General features: G+C 34.1%; 1 protein-coding gene across 1 annotated transcript in view; it reads left to right on the forward strand.

Annotated features, from left to right (window-relative positions):
- LOC145994260 (protein takeout-like) overlaps nt 1-15,158 on the forward strand; it is a 37,536-nt gene that overhangs the window by 15,502 nt on the left and 6,876 nt on the right. The gene's annotated exons all lie outside the window — the stretch shown is intronic.

Genomic DNA, 15,158 nt, shown 5'->3' on the forward strand with positions numbered 1-15,158 from the left:
TGTTACAAGCATAAAAACACAGTTGTGACGTTTCAGGAGACAACACGCTCCCTTCATCAGACATTAATTTTTATTTTTTCATAACTAAACTAAAAATTAATATTTGATGAAGGGAGTGTGTGTTCTCCTGAAACGTCACAACGAAAAACTCTGTTTTTATGCTTATAACAACCGTAGACTATAAGAGAAATAACAAAAGAGTACACAAACTACTTAATTCTTAAATGCCAAAAATTGTAAAGATTAAAATTGGGCTCCCAGCCCGGTTAGTAACTGCTACCTTCATATCATGCGGTCCTGGGTTCGATCCCCGGTAGAGGTAACATATTATTAAGTGGTTTAGATTCTACTAGAATCTGCAGCCCGATTATCCGCTGTGCATACAGTGAATCTTAATATAAATCCAATCAACTAATTATTCCAATACAGTGCGTAAATCAGCACGCTTGAGCAATTTTATTGCTCGCATTCCTAGTCCTACATGTTAATTATCATTTGTGGGGTTCGAAAATAATTCTACAGTACCTTAATAGTGGACAATTTTAATTCCGTGTAGGAGAATTAATCTTTAAAGCACATCTAAAACTATTGATCGAATTCTGAGCAGTATTTATGCATACTATATTCTGAAATAAAATTATAATCTTCAGCAGTCATTTTCTCCAATCAAAATACCCAGTTCAAGAGTTGCAACTATATTCATTGCTTTATGTCAATGTATTATTTGTCTCCTAGTGGAGGTGAATTTGCAGTGAAAATAGGTTTGTTCCCTGAGAGTGGCACCATCTATGTGGACCATCTCGCATCCTCCCTATTTTTAGCCCTAAGCTCTGAATTCCAGTCGTTGAACAACAAAACGTAATATATTTCATTGGCACACTTTCTAGTCAAGGATGGTATTGTTTATTTGATGTCTACTTTAGTTAGTTTCGTTTTTCTAAAGCACGAAAAGTTACAATCTTTCGCCCCTTCCAACTGTTGTAATTTGTACAGTTTAGAGTTATGGCACACTATGAGGCAGAAAGACCTTTCAACAGCTGCTTGCAATGGTTGAAACATTTAAAATTGCCTTTTACGAGCTTTATAAACTTTTTATTATTGAAATTTGCATACCCCATCTACTGGTGCTTACGGCAAATCAAGTGTTGCCTTCGTAATCGAATTGGTAACGAGAGGTTGAGTGGTCCATCTATTCTGTCCTTTGAGGAAGATCTTGCAAAATCTTTGGATTTAAACTAGGTTGTAGCTGCCCATAAATACAGACGTATCTTATCTCAGTTTCTTGCCGTGGTTCATTTTCTCATTTTAGCAAAAAGGTACTCACACTCTTCACATAGAAATCGTGTTACGTGCAGTATTTACACACGTAGAGCTATATCCAGTGAGTTGATAATGAGTGTAGTTTTTATGGTGTATTTTGTACTGTCCATATGAATATTAAGTCTGCCATATTTTTCCACTCAATAATGGCTTAGGGAAAGAAATAAATATAATTAAGGCATTTTATTTTAGATGAAAGATTCTTGCCTAAAAGTATTTTTGTATATGATGAGACCAAATGCAACGTCTCAGTATTTTATCTTTGGATCTGATTGTAAAATATGTCACTGGTAAAATTATTCCGTAGTAAAGTATTAAGTAAATACCTTTTAGCCTGTATTACTTAGCTACCGAGAATTTGAATTTGAAATCTGTGGCCCCCGACTTATTTCAGGCTGGCGCCGTCACTGCCCCTCTCTCGAGGGACAGAAAGAGGGAGGGAGGGAGGGAGGGAGGAAAGTAGTGTTATGCGGTATATCGTCCAGGCGATATCAACTAGACGATATATCGTCACGATATTTTGGCGATATGTATCGCGTCGGCGATATATCGTTAGATATTTTGACGATATGTATCGTGTTGGCGATATATCGTCAACGATATTTGACGATATATATCGTGGAGACGATATACCGCCGATACCACGATACAGAAAAAATATCGTATCGTATCGTCTGTGACGATATTTTCTTGACGATATATCGCGATATCCAATTTCGAATATCGCCCATCCCTAGAGGAAAGGGACCAAGAGAAGTGAAGAAAGTAAAAAAGTAAAGAAGAGGAAGAGTAAAGGGAGAATAAGGATCACTGTCTTTCTTCTCCCTTTCCTTTATCTCTCACCCCCACTCATATCTAGAGAAAGAGGAATCTAGATTATGCAGAGAAAGGGAGAGACAAACACAATTTAATATAATATTGCTTGTTAGTTAGTTACTACGAACCTCCATACATAGACTAAATCTTTAAATCCACTTGGTAAATAAATTATCAATGAACTTCCTCATCTGCGCAAATGAGTAATTATCAATAGCAACTTATGCAAACCTTGGATTTCGAAAAATAGTATCTCAGGATTACTATTTCAATAATGCTATACAACATTTTCATATATCACTTCGTAGGATATTATTGAGAAGTTGTTGTATGTATAAAGAGAGAGTAGTAGTATTGATCCCCGCCAGTGGCTGTCGCTATTTAATATTCGCAATTCATTTGTATGTACTTATAACTAATTTGCACGTACTTAGAACTAATTCGCATGTACTTAGAATTCATTAGCAAGTACTTAGAGTACTTTACATTTATGTATTTGCATGTTTATAACTTTTTATAAATATATATTTATTTATTTTATGAAAAATATGTATATAGAAGGTAATTAGAGGTACTAAACGCTATGCATATGGTTTTATATTCATTACTGCAAAGTATGTAATGTATAAAATGTTAATATTAATGTTTATAGTATTGAAAATAAGTTTTCTATGGTTTATGAACCGCTATGAACAGTGGTAATGGCTGTAGGTACAGGTCCAATTACGAAAGAAGACGGTCCCGGTACTCGAACCCGCGATATGTAATATTATTAATTAGTACTATGTTTTAATGTTATATGTTATGAAAGACGAAGGTACGACACGCCAGACAGACAAGGGTGAACTCCGCGCAGGTAGAGGAGAAAGGAATTTGGGGGAAGTGCGTTCAAGGTCAAATGACGTCACAACGTCAGAACAAAGAAAGAACGCGAGAACCCGATTGACCAATCAGAACCGGTTTTTTCAAGGTTAACCAGTACGCAAGAACAGGAGAAAGGTATGCAATGCCGTAGGGCAGGGGAGGGATTCAACCAGACAACAAAGGATGTCTGAGAATGCGCAGCAAGGGTCAAATCTCTGAAGCTATGCGTCGCTTGTAGAACCGGTTTCCGCCGCCAATTAATATTCCGCTCAGGTTTGCCTTCAAGGCACAGGACGCTTTAGCGCAGGTTTTTGGATACCCAATTAGATTGGAGCGAGAACTTTACTTTGAACAAGGAGAACGAAGCGTAGGGGTTTATTATATGTACTAGGAAGAAGGGAGAGCTATTAGGGACGGGGCCTACAGTTTTCACCATTTGCTTTTATCACGGGGTAACGAACCTAGGACCCTTTGATTATTGATTTAGGTAGTAAATGTATGTTACTGTGTGCTATTTAACTTAATTTTGAGTTTATTTTTTACCAAACTTTGACTTTATGTCAAATCTTTTACAACTTTATGTTAATTTTTTATCAAAATAACACTATTTGTACTATTCAAGCAACATTTTTTATTAAATTTTGGACTCACAAAAACATTTTTCAATTTTTAACTTATTATTTTACAACTTTATGTTAATTTTTTACCAAAATAACACTATTTGTACTATTCAGGCAACATTTTTTCATTAAATTTTGGATTCACAAAGACATTTTTTTCAACTTTTAATTTATTATTTTACAACTTTAAGTTAATTTTTTACCAAAATAACACTATTTGTACTATTCAAGCAACATTTTTTATTAAATTTTGGACTCACAAAGACATTTTTTTTCAACTTTTAACTTATTATTTTACAACTTTATGTTAATTTTTACCAAAATAACACTATTTATACTATTCAGGCAACATTTTTTTCATCAAATTTTGGACTCACAAAGACATTTTTTACAAAACTTTGACTTTATGTCAAATCTTTTACAACTTTATGTTAATTTTTTATCAAAATAACACTATTTATACTATTCAGGCAACATTTTTTATTAAATTTTGGACTCACAAAGATATTTTTTACCAAACTTGGACTTTATGTCAAACATTTTCCCAGCTTATCCTTATTATTACCAAAATAATACAATTCAATCTGTTCAGGAAGACTTTTAGTTATATTTTCGACACACAAAGTGTGTGATCTCAACTTCTATCTGTTTATTTCACAAGTTTAGGCTTATTATTACCAAAATAATACAATTCAATCTGTTCAGGAAAGACTTTTAGTTGCATTTTCTACACACAAAGTGTGTGTTCTCAACTTCTATCTGCTTATTTCACAAGTTTAGGCTTATTATTACTCAAATAACACAATTTAAGCTATTCAGACAGAAGTGTTTATTTTATTGTGCATTTACAAAGAGAGATTTTCAACTTTTAACTTATTATTTACAAGTTCAGGCTTATTTTTTACTCTAATAATACAATTTAATTTATTCCGGCAACATTGTTTATTAAATTTTGGACTAGCAGACACTTCTTTTATTTGTAACTTATTATTTTACAACTTTATGTTAATTTTTTTACCAAAATAACACTATTTATACTATTCAGGAAAGAGTTTTAGGTATATTTTCGACACACAAAGTGTGTGTTCTCAACTTTTATCTGTTTATTTGACAAGTTTATTCTAATATTTACTCAAATAACACGATTTGAACGTGTTTTTTATTACATTTTGGACACACACACACTTACACAGACACACACACAGACACACACACACACACACACACCCATCCACCATCACACACACGCACACACAGAGAGAGAGAAAGAGAGAGAGAGAGAGAGAGAGAGAGAGAGATTTTTTCCAAGTTTAGGTTTCTTTCCACTCAAATAACACAATTTAGATGTGGTTTGAATTAAATTTTGTACACATGAAGTGTGTTTCGTCAAGTTCTACCCTTTTATTTTACAAGTTTAGGCTTAATATTATTCAAATAACACAATTTAATCCAGTCAGGAAGGATTTATTATTATATTTTGGATGCACAAAGAGATGTTTTCAACTTTTTTACTGTTTTTTTTTGCAGGGTATGTATTAATTTTTATTTATTTTGTTTTGTATCATATATGCATTTACAAATTTTTAACTTAGAGTTTAGTATTTACTTAAATCTTTTCAAAATCACTAAATAAAAAGTACTTTTAGCTAAAATGTAAGCCACAGAATATATTATTATTATTATTATTATTATTATTATTATTATTTGGGTTTACTGATTTCCACTATGCTATTTTTGGTTCTGTATTTCTATATGTATTTATTTAGGTCAGGTTACGCCTGCTACGTAGGAACGTTTGTTTATTTTAGAGTTTGCTGAGTATTTTGTTACTTTTATACTAGGTAAAGTTTCCTAAATATATCAGGTAGGGCTCCATCCATATACTTTTGTTTTTGCTGTTTGGAGATGATGCGATCAGCATCACTCTCCATCTGCTTTTTATTTTATGTACCCAATATTATTTTGAGGCTTAGTGAATTCTAGAGCCTATTTATGCAGGAGAGATGGCTTGAAAATTTTGATCTCAGATAACCCACAACTATTTGTCAGAGTATTTTAAAGGATATTTTATATTTATTATGTGCCACTAGAATATCAAACCTTGCTTAATTTTTATGTCTGTAACGCTGTTATTGTATTTCTAGCTAAGCCTTACTGGATAAAGTACACGAAATGTTTATCATTTCGACTATTTAGGGGAAGGTGGGGCAAAGTGAAATAGCTAACAAATAATAATATTTGAAACGCATGTAATTACAGAAATAACAAATCTAAATACACAGTGTAATACCTACATATGTTGGCTACATATAATAAAAACAATGAGATGTAGCCATCTTTGCTTTAGGAAAGACATACAATATTTATAAACACTGCAAGAATTTCACTTTGCCCCATATATGGGGCAAAGTGAAAAACTAACTGGGGCAAAGTGAAATACACCAATTGTGAAACATTACAATTAATTATGTGTTACAATTGTCACAAATGTAATGTTTTTCATCATCAATCTCATTATCAAATGTTGTGCATTCCTCATGAGCCCATTTCTTGCACTTGGAGCACGTGATCCATCCCTCACCTGGCTTCGATCTTGAAAAGGGCTCACTACAAAACATGCACTCTTCTTCGTCACTCTCATCAGAAGATTCATCATCTAGGCCTACTGGTAGTTTTGGTTTTTTGTTCTTACGCTTGCTTAGAGCTCGACCCCCAAACAATTGTTTACGTGCTGGCCTGTTCTTACATGATGAATCTTTGCTGTTTCCTGTAGCTGAAGAGTTATGAACTAGAAGTCAAAACTGCTGTCACTCCTGTCTTTCTCGATGTTTTTCGGATAACGTTGTCTCTTATCATTGCAGGCAAAGGCAAGATGTCCTTAGGGCTCACCTGTTTACACACTTTTGATGAAGTGCTAGGTTGTGGCTGTACCGTTAGGACGTCAAATGGACGAACTTTTAGCTCATCGCGAACTATTTGTACTCCTACTCCTGATGGACCAGCTGATGCCTCTCCTGGAACTGCCGATTGGTTTGGAATTACATCATCCTCACCTGGAGGTGGTCTGTTCGTCGTTTCTGCAGCTACAAAAGCCTCTTCCGGAAAGATGTTGGGGTCAGAAGGACAGATTCCAGTTGACCTGAATCCATTTACTGCGGTCACTGTGGTGGCTGCCTTCATGTACGCTTTCCCAAATAGTTCACCAACTTCAGTTATAGAGACTACCTTTCCTGGGTGATTACGTAGCCACGTTGCACATTCCTGAGAATAAAATGTGCCTAATGGGCCCATGAAGGCAACATCTAGAGGTTGGGGTTTATGACTCGTGTGAGGAGGGATACACAGGATATGCACGTGGTTGTCGCGTGCCTTTAGGACCAATTGAAGGTTCTTTGTGTGGGTCGCGTGGCCATCGAGAATAAGGAGTGCAGGATCATGAACGGAAGGTTTGGTACAATGGATGAAATGATCAAACCACTTTGTAAAAATATCTGTCTGCATCCAGCCTGAAGGGTGGCAATGAACAATCGTATCTGGAGGTGTTCCATGGGAAAAGGCTGGATTATTTCTAACACGTGGAAAAATAAGAAGAGGTGGAATGTAGTATCCTGCTGCACTAAAGCAGATCACAGCAGTTGTTGTTGTTCCTCTTTCTGCTGATGAAATTTGTCCAACTTGTCTCCTACCCTTTAAACTGATAACCTTGGAAGTTTTATTGGGAACAGTGCTCATACCTGTCTCGTCGATATTATAAATGCGACTAGGAGAAAACTTGTGGGTGTCCATCAGTGCTGTAAGGAGATCGAAAAATTTAGCTACAGTTACCTTGTTGAAAGATGAGGCTCTAGCTTGAGAAGTAGACTCTGGAGTTCGAAATGTTAAAGCAGGATGACGTTTCAAAAATCCATACAGCCAGTCTACACCAGCCATTCCAGACTGCTTAGAGAATGGATGTGCAATATTATTACACTCAGCATACTGAAACGCCAGGCAGCGAAGATCCTTCGTCGTGAGTCCGAATAGTCGTGATTCCATAAGAATGACATGTTCCTCTAATTCTGCCTGCTGAGATTCTGTGAAAATCGTCCTGAATCTTCCTAGTCGTTTCTCACATGACTGGTCAACGTCCACTACAATAAAGAAAAAAAAAGTGTTAATACAATTAGTATCAGCCTATTGTATGTAATTACGTTTGTCACTCGAACCTTCAAATATGTCTATTTTGGTTTACTTTATTTCTCTTTATACTCATAACAATTCAATTTTCACAACAAGACTGAAAAGTTTCCAAGCATTATCCTGTGCTACAGTGTAGGTCCACACGTCTAGGTCCTTTCAAATACGGATGGAATGTTTATAGCCTACTGACCATTCATGAATCAATTTATACAATGTTAAGAGCTAATTTTTTATCAAAAACTAACAGTCCAATCAGCTGGGATTTATGAGCTGCACAGCAGGCTTCATGGCACAGTGGTTAGGAAACTAGTCTCTAAATCCGACAGTCTTGGGTGCGGTCCCCACGCTGAGTTTCTGATGTCAAAAATGGGGGGAAAAATATAAGTTTTATTAGCTACATTATTCATCACATGTAGGCCTTTTATCAATAATTTGTTTAATAATGTTAATTAATAGCAGATAAAGTAATAAAAATAAAGTTAATATATTCATTATTTCTTTTTTCAATCCAATACTGTTTCAAATTAGGTCACACCTTTAATGTTTTCAAGTTGGTATCACAGTGAGGATAAATGTCTTCATAATTGCTTAAGCCTACTTAGGCCTTCTGCTCATTCACAATACGATTTGATTTAAATTAAACAATGAGAAACTTATTAGCCTACACACTAAAATGCACTAGGCTATATCCATAAGCTGCAGTTCTACAAAAATAAAATGTATTAAATAATACAAATTGAAACTCTTACCATCTCGTTTTACTCGACGGTACAGCTTGGCAAGAGGAACGGCGAATGAGTGAGCAGCCTTCTGGAAACTCATATTATCTTTTACAGCTGTTACAGCTAGAGCCATAGACTCCTCTGTCCAGGATTGCTGATTAGTTGTGCGTTTGTAATTACGTACCATCTTGCCTGAAACAAGAAGATGTAACATAAATAATACACAATTTTATTGGAATTGTATTAAAATCTAACCATTACTATTTAGATACTTCGATAAACTGTAGCCCGGGGCAAAGTGGAATAACATTTCTCTTTGCCCCTTTCATTTTGCCCCTGGCACACAGTACAGGTTTATAAATTATTTGCATTTAATTTATTTCGTCTTTACACATTTTGCCATTGCCACATGATGCATGACTTTATAAGTAATGATAAAAATATCAAGAGAATAATGTTAACAAAATACATACCTCTCAGTGTGCAACGGAGCAGGGCGCCAATATTACAAGACCATGTGCTCCAAACACTTTCTTTGTTACTGAAGCCGGAGGAAAAGTTGTCGCGTGCTACCACCTATGAGGGAGATGCACCTGTACGTGATGGTGACAATACATCGGCAAACCAAAAGATGGCGCTGCGTGTGTGCTTGGCAATTCGATCATTTCACTTTGCCCCTTATTTCGCTTTGCCCCACTTTCCCCTACCTTTATACGAGGCCAAATTTTTAGTGTAACGAAAATTATTGTGTGTCTATAAAGACTGAAATTCTTTTACCGAGGGGTCAACAACTGGACGCTTACCAACATTGTTTTTTTTCTTTTTTTAAATATAACCATTTATCAATATATTGACAATTCACAGGACAAGACGAAGTTCACACACGACTGACTATATGAACCATAGGTCCATTTGCTAAACTTTTTGTCTATGCTAGAAGAATAATTTAGCCTTATAGCCTTTTTCAAGGTATTTTTGAAGTATTACTGGTTTTTTGGGTGCATCAACACTTGGGTTATTTCCATTTGGTTTATTACACTAGGCTACAATCACTATCTGAACACTGAAATCCTCTGATTGAAACTAAAAGCTTAGGCTGTAACTAGGGATTTAGTATGTATATCGACAATTTATAGGACAACACGAACCTTACAAAGGATTATAGGTGGCGTAGGACCACACGCCAGAGCTTTGTTAATCTGCAAGAAGCACTTACAGCTAATATTACGAGGAAATGAGGTTGATTTTTCATTGTTTCACAAGGAGGCTATTTTTTACACAACCAATATTTGCTTTTTCAAGTAACTACTTGTACCAGAAGCACTTACAGGCCAACTCTAACTAGACTTCGACTTATTCTATATCAGGTGCTAAATTTATAAAGAACTATGATTGTGTATATTTCTGAGGAAGTACGCAAAAGCAGATTACCCGATTAAAGTATCTGAAAAACAGATTTTTCTATGCAAGTATATTTTTATTGACTGGATTATTTAACAGATCAAACAGGAGGACTGCAAAATTCATTAAATGTAGTTCTATAGTATAGGTGGTTTCAGAGATATAAAAAGAACAAATATAAGATTTCGCTTTTTTTGCTTCTGAGGCTAATCGCGACGCTAAAGGTAAATGGCCAGGAAATGTAACGGAGGAGAAACAATCCCAAAAGTTATGGGCTGCATGTCAGTTAATACCACAGAGATATTACAGTAGGTGTAGGTTCTACCACCAGAACTTTTCTATCATAATAATACTGGTTATGCTGTACTGTTAGCTAAAGATGCTGATATTTGAGAAACTTAAAAGCTTACTCACGACTTACTGTTGCAAAAGATCCGATGACAAAATTTAAAAATTGTAATCGGCCAGACAGGGACTCGAACCCTGGACAGATAGGTTAAAATCCTTACGCTATACACACTAAGCTACCTGCATTTTTAAAAAGTTTGTTATGTTAAGAAATATATTGAAACAATTGAGAACACTGTTGGTCTGGTTCGACAGAGAAGGAGACAACATTTCCAATTTTTTACAGACTGGGTGTATTTTTCCACTATTGAGGCCTTCACTATATGTAATTCGAAACGCTAAAGTTCAGCTAGCTTCCAAAATTGAGGTAAAGATTGTGTTTGGCGAGATTAACAAGTTACAATTATATCCAGTTACGGACAAATAAAGCTAAAACTCTCAGATTTACTCTACTAGCCAAGTTTTAGTAACATTTTCTTCACTTTAGTACAAATACCAAAGAAATAGGTATATTTTATTTATAATTTGACAAAATGTACTAGTATTTAATTCACAAAGTTAGGTAAAAAACAGTATTTTTAAAAAATATTGTTACTGCCTTCAAATTTTATGTTATTTAGCCACTAACAACTGGTTTACACTGTTTGGCATCTTTTAAATAGGAAAAGAAGGAATTATTTGTTTAGTATTTTTACTACTTCATATTTATTTAAGAAAACAATTCTACAGTTTAACTTAATTTTAACAAATTGTTACTAATTTATATATCAAAGTTATGTTATTTGGAGTGTATGAAGGCGTATAAAGTTAATATTTGTACTTATCAGTGCAACTAACAATTATATTTTCGACACACAAAAGATGATGTTTACAGTTAAATTACTTGAATCAGAGAATAATATTTTACAGTAATTGATTCATTCAGCACTAGTCAGTACTTTTATGCATCAGAAAGTTTTCTTAATTTTCTATTACGCATGCTATTTTGGGCTATTCTTAAAATGTATTTCTAAGGCAAACTGGTTTAATTTTCTGCTTATAATGCAAAGTTGACATAGTTTTCGCACAATGCATTGTACATTTGTTATACTCTCTACTTACAGTCCAAATATTATGCTTATTTAATGTATAACTAACTAACTCTCTAGCCTTCTTAAACCCGAATGTTCATGGCTGCAGCAACACATGCCTTTCATCTGTCCCTGCCCTGAGGAAGATCTATATACTCCTTTCCTTCCCTACCAATTTCCTTGTAAAATATGTTAGTTAATGTAAAATTAAAGTAATTAAAATTCAAATAAAATAAAAAAATACTGAACAAATAAACAAATAAAGATCTAAGAAGAAAAGCTAACAACCTAAGTCAAATTCAAGCAGCAAGAGGAATACAGAAACCAACATGGCATCCAGAAAGAGAAATCAATAGTTACACCCATAGCACAGTTTAAGAAACTACATAGCTGAAACCTTAGAGAAACATAAAACTGCAAACACAATATATCTAGATTCTTCCAAGGCATAGGATAGAGTAAAAACATGGCTTGCTTATGGACAAACTCAACAACATAGGAATAAAATAGACAAGCAATCCTTTTTTCAGTAGAAAATTCCAATTACTCAAGTAAGCTACATCATACGTAGTACATAAGAAGAGCAAATTAACATCATCAGCAGTAAACCATCATGCAACTTCTACCTGCTGAAACAACTAAGTAAGTATAATTTATCAGAAAAATGCCTACATTTCAGCCTAATTTACCTCTACATTAATAATACTACCAGAATACTAAGGCTTCAAAAGTGAACACTAAGAATAATGTTCAGACTAAAGTATAGGGCATCTTGCAAAGGATTATTACTCCCTACATCTACAAGTCAATAACAATTATTCTAAATACTACGAACTTGGACAAAATATAGTCAAATACACAACACAAAAAGGAAAATAATTACAAGTAAAACAGCAGACACTCAATATCTCAAAACAATCATGCAAAAATATTCTACAACAACAAAAGGAACATAAATTGAGAGTATTTGAAAATAAAATCCTTAGGAAAATATTTGGGCCTAAAACAGATGAGGAGACAAATGAGTGGAGAAGGTTACATAATTTAGAAGTACATAATTTGTATTCATGTCCAGATATTATTAGAATGATTAAATCAAGAAAACTTAGGTGTGTAGATCATGTGGTACGAATGGGAGAGGAAAGAAGAGTATACAGGATTCTTGATGGGAAACCTGATGGTAAAAGACCAATAGGAAGACCAAAACAAAGATGGAGGGATAATGTAGAGATGAACCTAAAGGAAATTGGTAGGGAAGGAAAGGAGTATATAGATCTTCCTCAGGGCAGGGACAGATGAAAGGCATGTGTTGCTGCAGCCATGAACATTCGGGTTTAAGAAGGCTAGAGAGTTAGTTAGTTATACATTAAATAAGCATAATATTTGGACTGTAAGTAGAGAGTATAACAAATGTACAATGCATTGTGCGAAAACTATGTCAACTTTGCATTATAAGCAGAAAATTAAACCAGTTTGCCTTAGAAATACATTTTAAGAATAGCCCAAAATAGCATGCGTAATAGAAAATTAAGAAAACTTTCTGATGCATAAAAGTACTGACTAGTGCTGAATGAATCAATTACTGTAAAATATTATTCTCTGATTCAAGTAATTTAACTGTAAACATCATCTTTTGTGTGTCGAAAATATAATTGTTAGTTGCACTGATAAGTACAAATATTAACTTTATACGCCTTCATACACTCCAAATAACATAACTTTGATATATAAATTAGTAACAATTTGTTAAAATTAAGTTAAACTGTAGAATTGTTTTCTTAAATAAATATGAAGTAGTAAAAATACTAAACAAATAATTCCTTCTTTTCCTATTTAAAAGATGCCAAACAGTGTAAACCAGTTGTTAGTGGCTAAATAACATAAAATTTGAAGGCAGTAACAATATTTTTTAAAAATACTGTTTTTTACCTAACTTTGTGAATTAAATACTAGTACATTTTGTCAAATTATAAATAAAATATACCTATTTCTTTGGTATTTGTACTAAAGTGAAGAAAATGTTACTAAAACTTGGCTAGTAGAGTAAATCTGAGAGTTTTAGCTTTATTTGTCCGTAACTGGATATAATTGTAACTTGTTAATCTCGCCAAACACAATCTTTACCTCAATTTTGGAAGCTAGCTGAACTTTAGCGTTTCGAATTACATATAGTGAAGGCCTCAATAGTGGAAAAATACACCCAGTCTGTAAAAAATTGGAAATGTTGTCTCCTTCTCTGTCGAACCAGACCAACAGTGTTCTCAATTGTTTCAATATATTTCTTAACATAACAAACTTTTTAAAAATGCAGGTAGCTTAGTGTGTATAGCGTAAGGATTTTAACCTATCTGTCCAGGGTTCGAGTCCCTGTCTGGCCGATTACAATTTTTAAATTTTGTCATCGGATCTTTTGCAACAGTAAGTCGTGAGTAAGCTTTTAAGTTTCTCAAATATCAGCATCTTTAGCTAACAGTACAGCATAACCAGTATTATTATGATAGAAAAGTTCTGGTGGTAGAACCTACACCTACTGTAATATCTCTGTGGTATTAACTGACATGCAGCCCATAACTTTTGGGATTGTTTCTCCTCCGTTACATTTCCTGGCCATTTACCTTTAGCGTCGCGATTAGCCTCAGAAGCAAAAAAAGCGAAATCTTATATTTGTTCTTTTTATATCTCTGAAACCACCTATACTATAGAACTACATTTAATGAATTTTGCAGTCCTCCTGTTTGATCTGTTAAATAATCCAGTCAATAAAAATATACTTGCATAGAAAAATCTGTTTTTCAGATACTTTAATCGGGTAATCTGCTTTTGCGTACTTCCTCAGAAATATACACAATCATAGTTCTTTATAAATTTAGCACCTGATATAGAATAAGTCGAAGTCTAGTTAGAGTTGGCCTGTAAGTGCTTCTGGTACAAGTAGTTACTTGAAAAAGCAAATATTGGTTGTGTAAAAAATAGCCTCCTTGTGAAACAATGAAAAATCAACCTCATTTCCTCGTAATATTAGCTGTAAGTGCTTCTTGCAGATTAACAAAGCTCTGGCGTGTGGTCCTACGCCACCTATAATCCTTTGTAAGGTTCGTGTTGTCCTATAAATTGTCGATATACATACTAAATCCCTAGTTACAGCCTAAGCTTTTAGTTTCAATCAGAGGATTTTAGTGTTCAGATAGTGATTGTAGCCTAGTGTAATAAACCAAATGGAAATAACCCAAGTGTTGATGCACCCAAAAAACCAGTAATACTTCAAAAATACCTTGAAAAAGGCTATAAGGCTAAATTATTCTTCTAGCATAGACAAAAAGTTTAGCAAATGGACCTATGGTTCATATAGTCAGTCGTGTGTGAACTTCGTCTTGTCCTGTGAATTGTTAATATATTGATAAATGGTTATATTTAAAAAAAGAAAAAAAACAATGTTGGTAAGCGTCCAGTTGTTGACCCCTCGGTAAAAGAATTTCAGTCTTTATAGACACACAATAATTTTCGTTACACTAAAAATTTGGCCTCGTATAAAGGTAAATAGTCGAAATGATAAACATTTCGTGTACTTTATCCAGTAAGGCTTAGCTAGAAATACAATAACAGCGTTACAGACATAAAAATTAAGCAAGGTTTGATATTCTAGTGGCACATAATAAATATAAAATATCCTTTAAAATACTCTGACAAATAGTTGTGGGTTATCTGAGATCAAAATTTTCAAGCCATCTCTCCTGCATAAATAGGCTCTAGAATTCACTAAGCCTCAAAATAATATTGGGTACATAAAATAAAAAGCAGATGGAGAGTGATGCTGATCG

This window comes from Lepisma saccharinum, chromosome 10 (assembly GCF_977018435.1).
Source record: "Lepisma saccharinum chromosome 10, izLepSacc3.1, whole genome shotgun sequence".
Lineage (NCBI taxonomy): Eukaryota > Metazoa > Arthropoda > Insecta > Zygentoma > Lepismatidae > Lepisma > Lepisma saccharinum.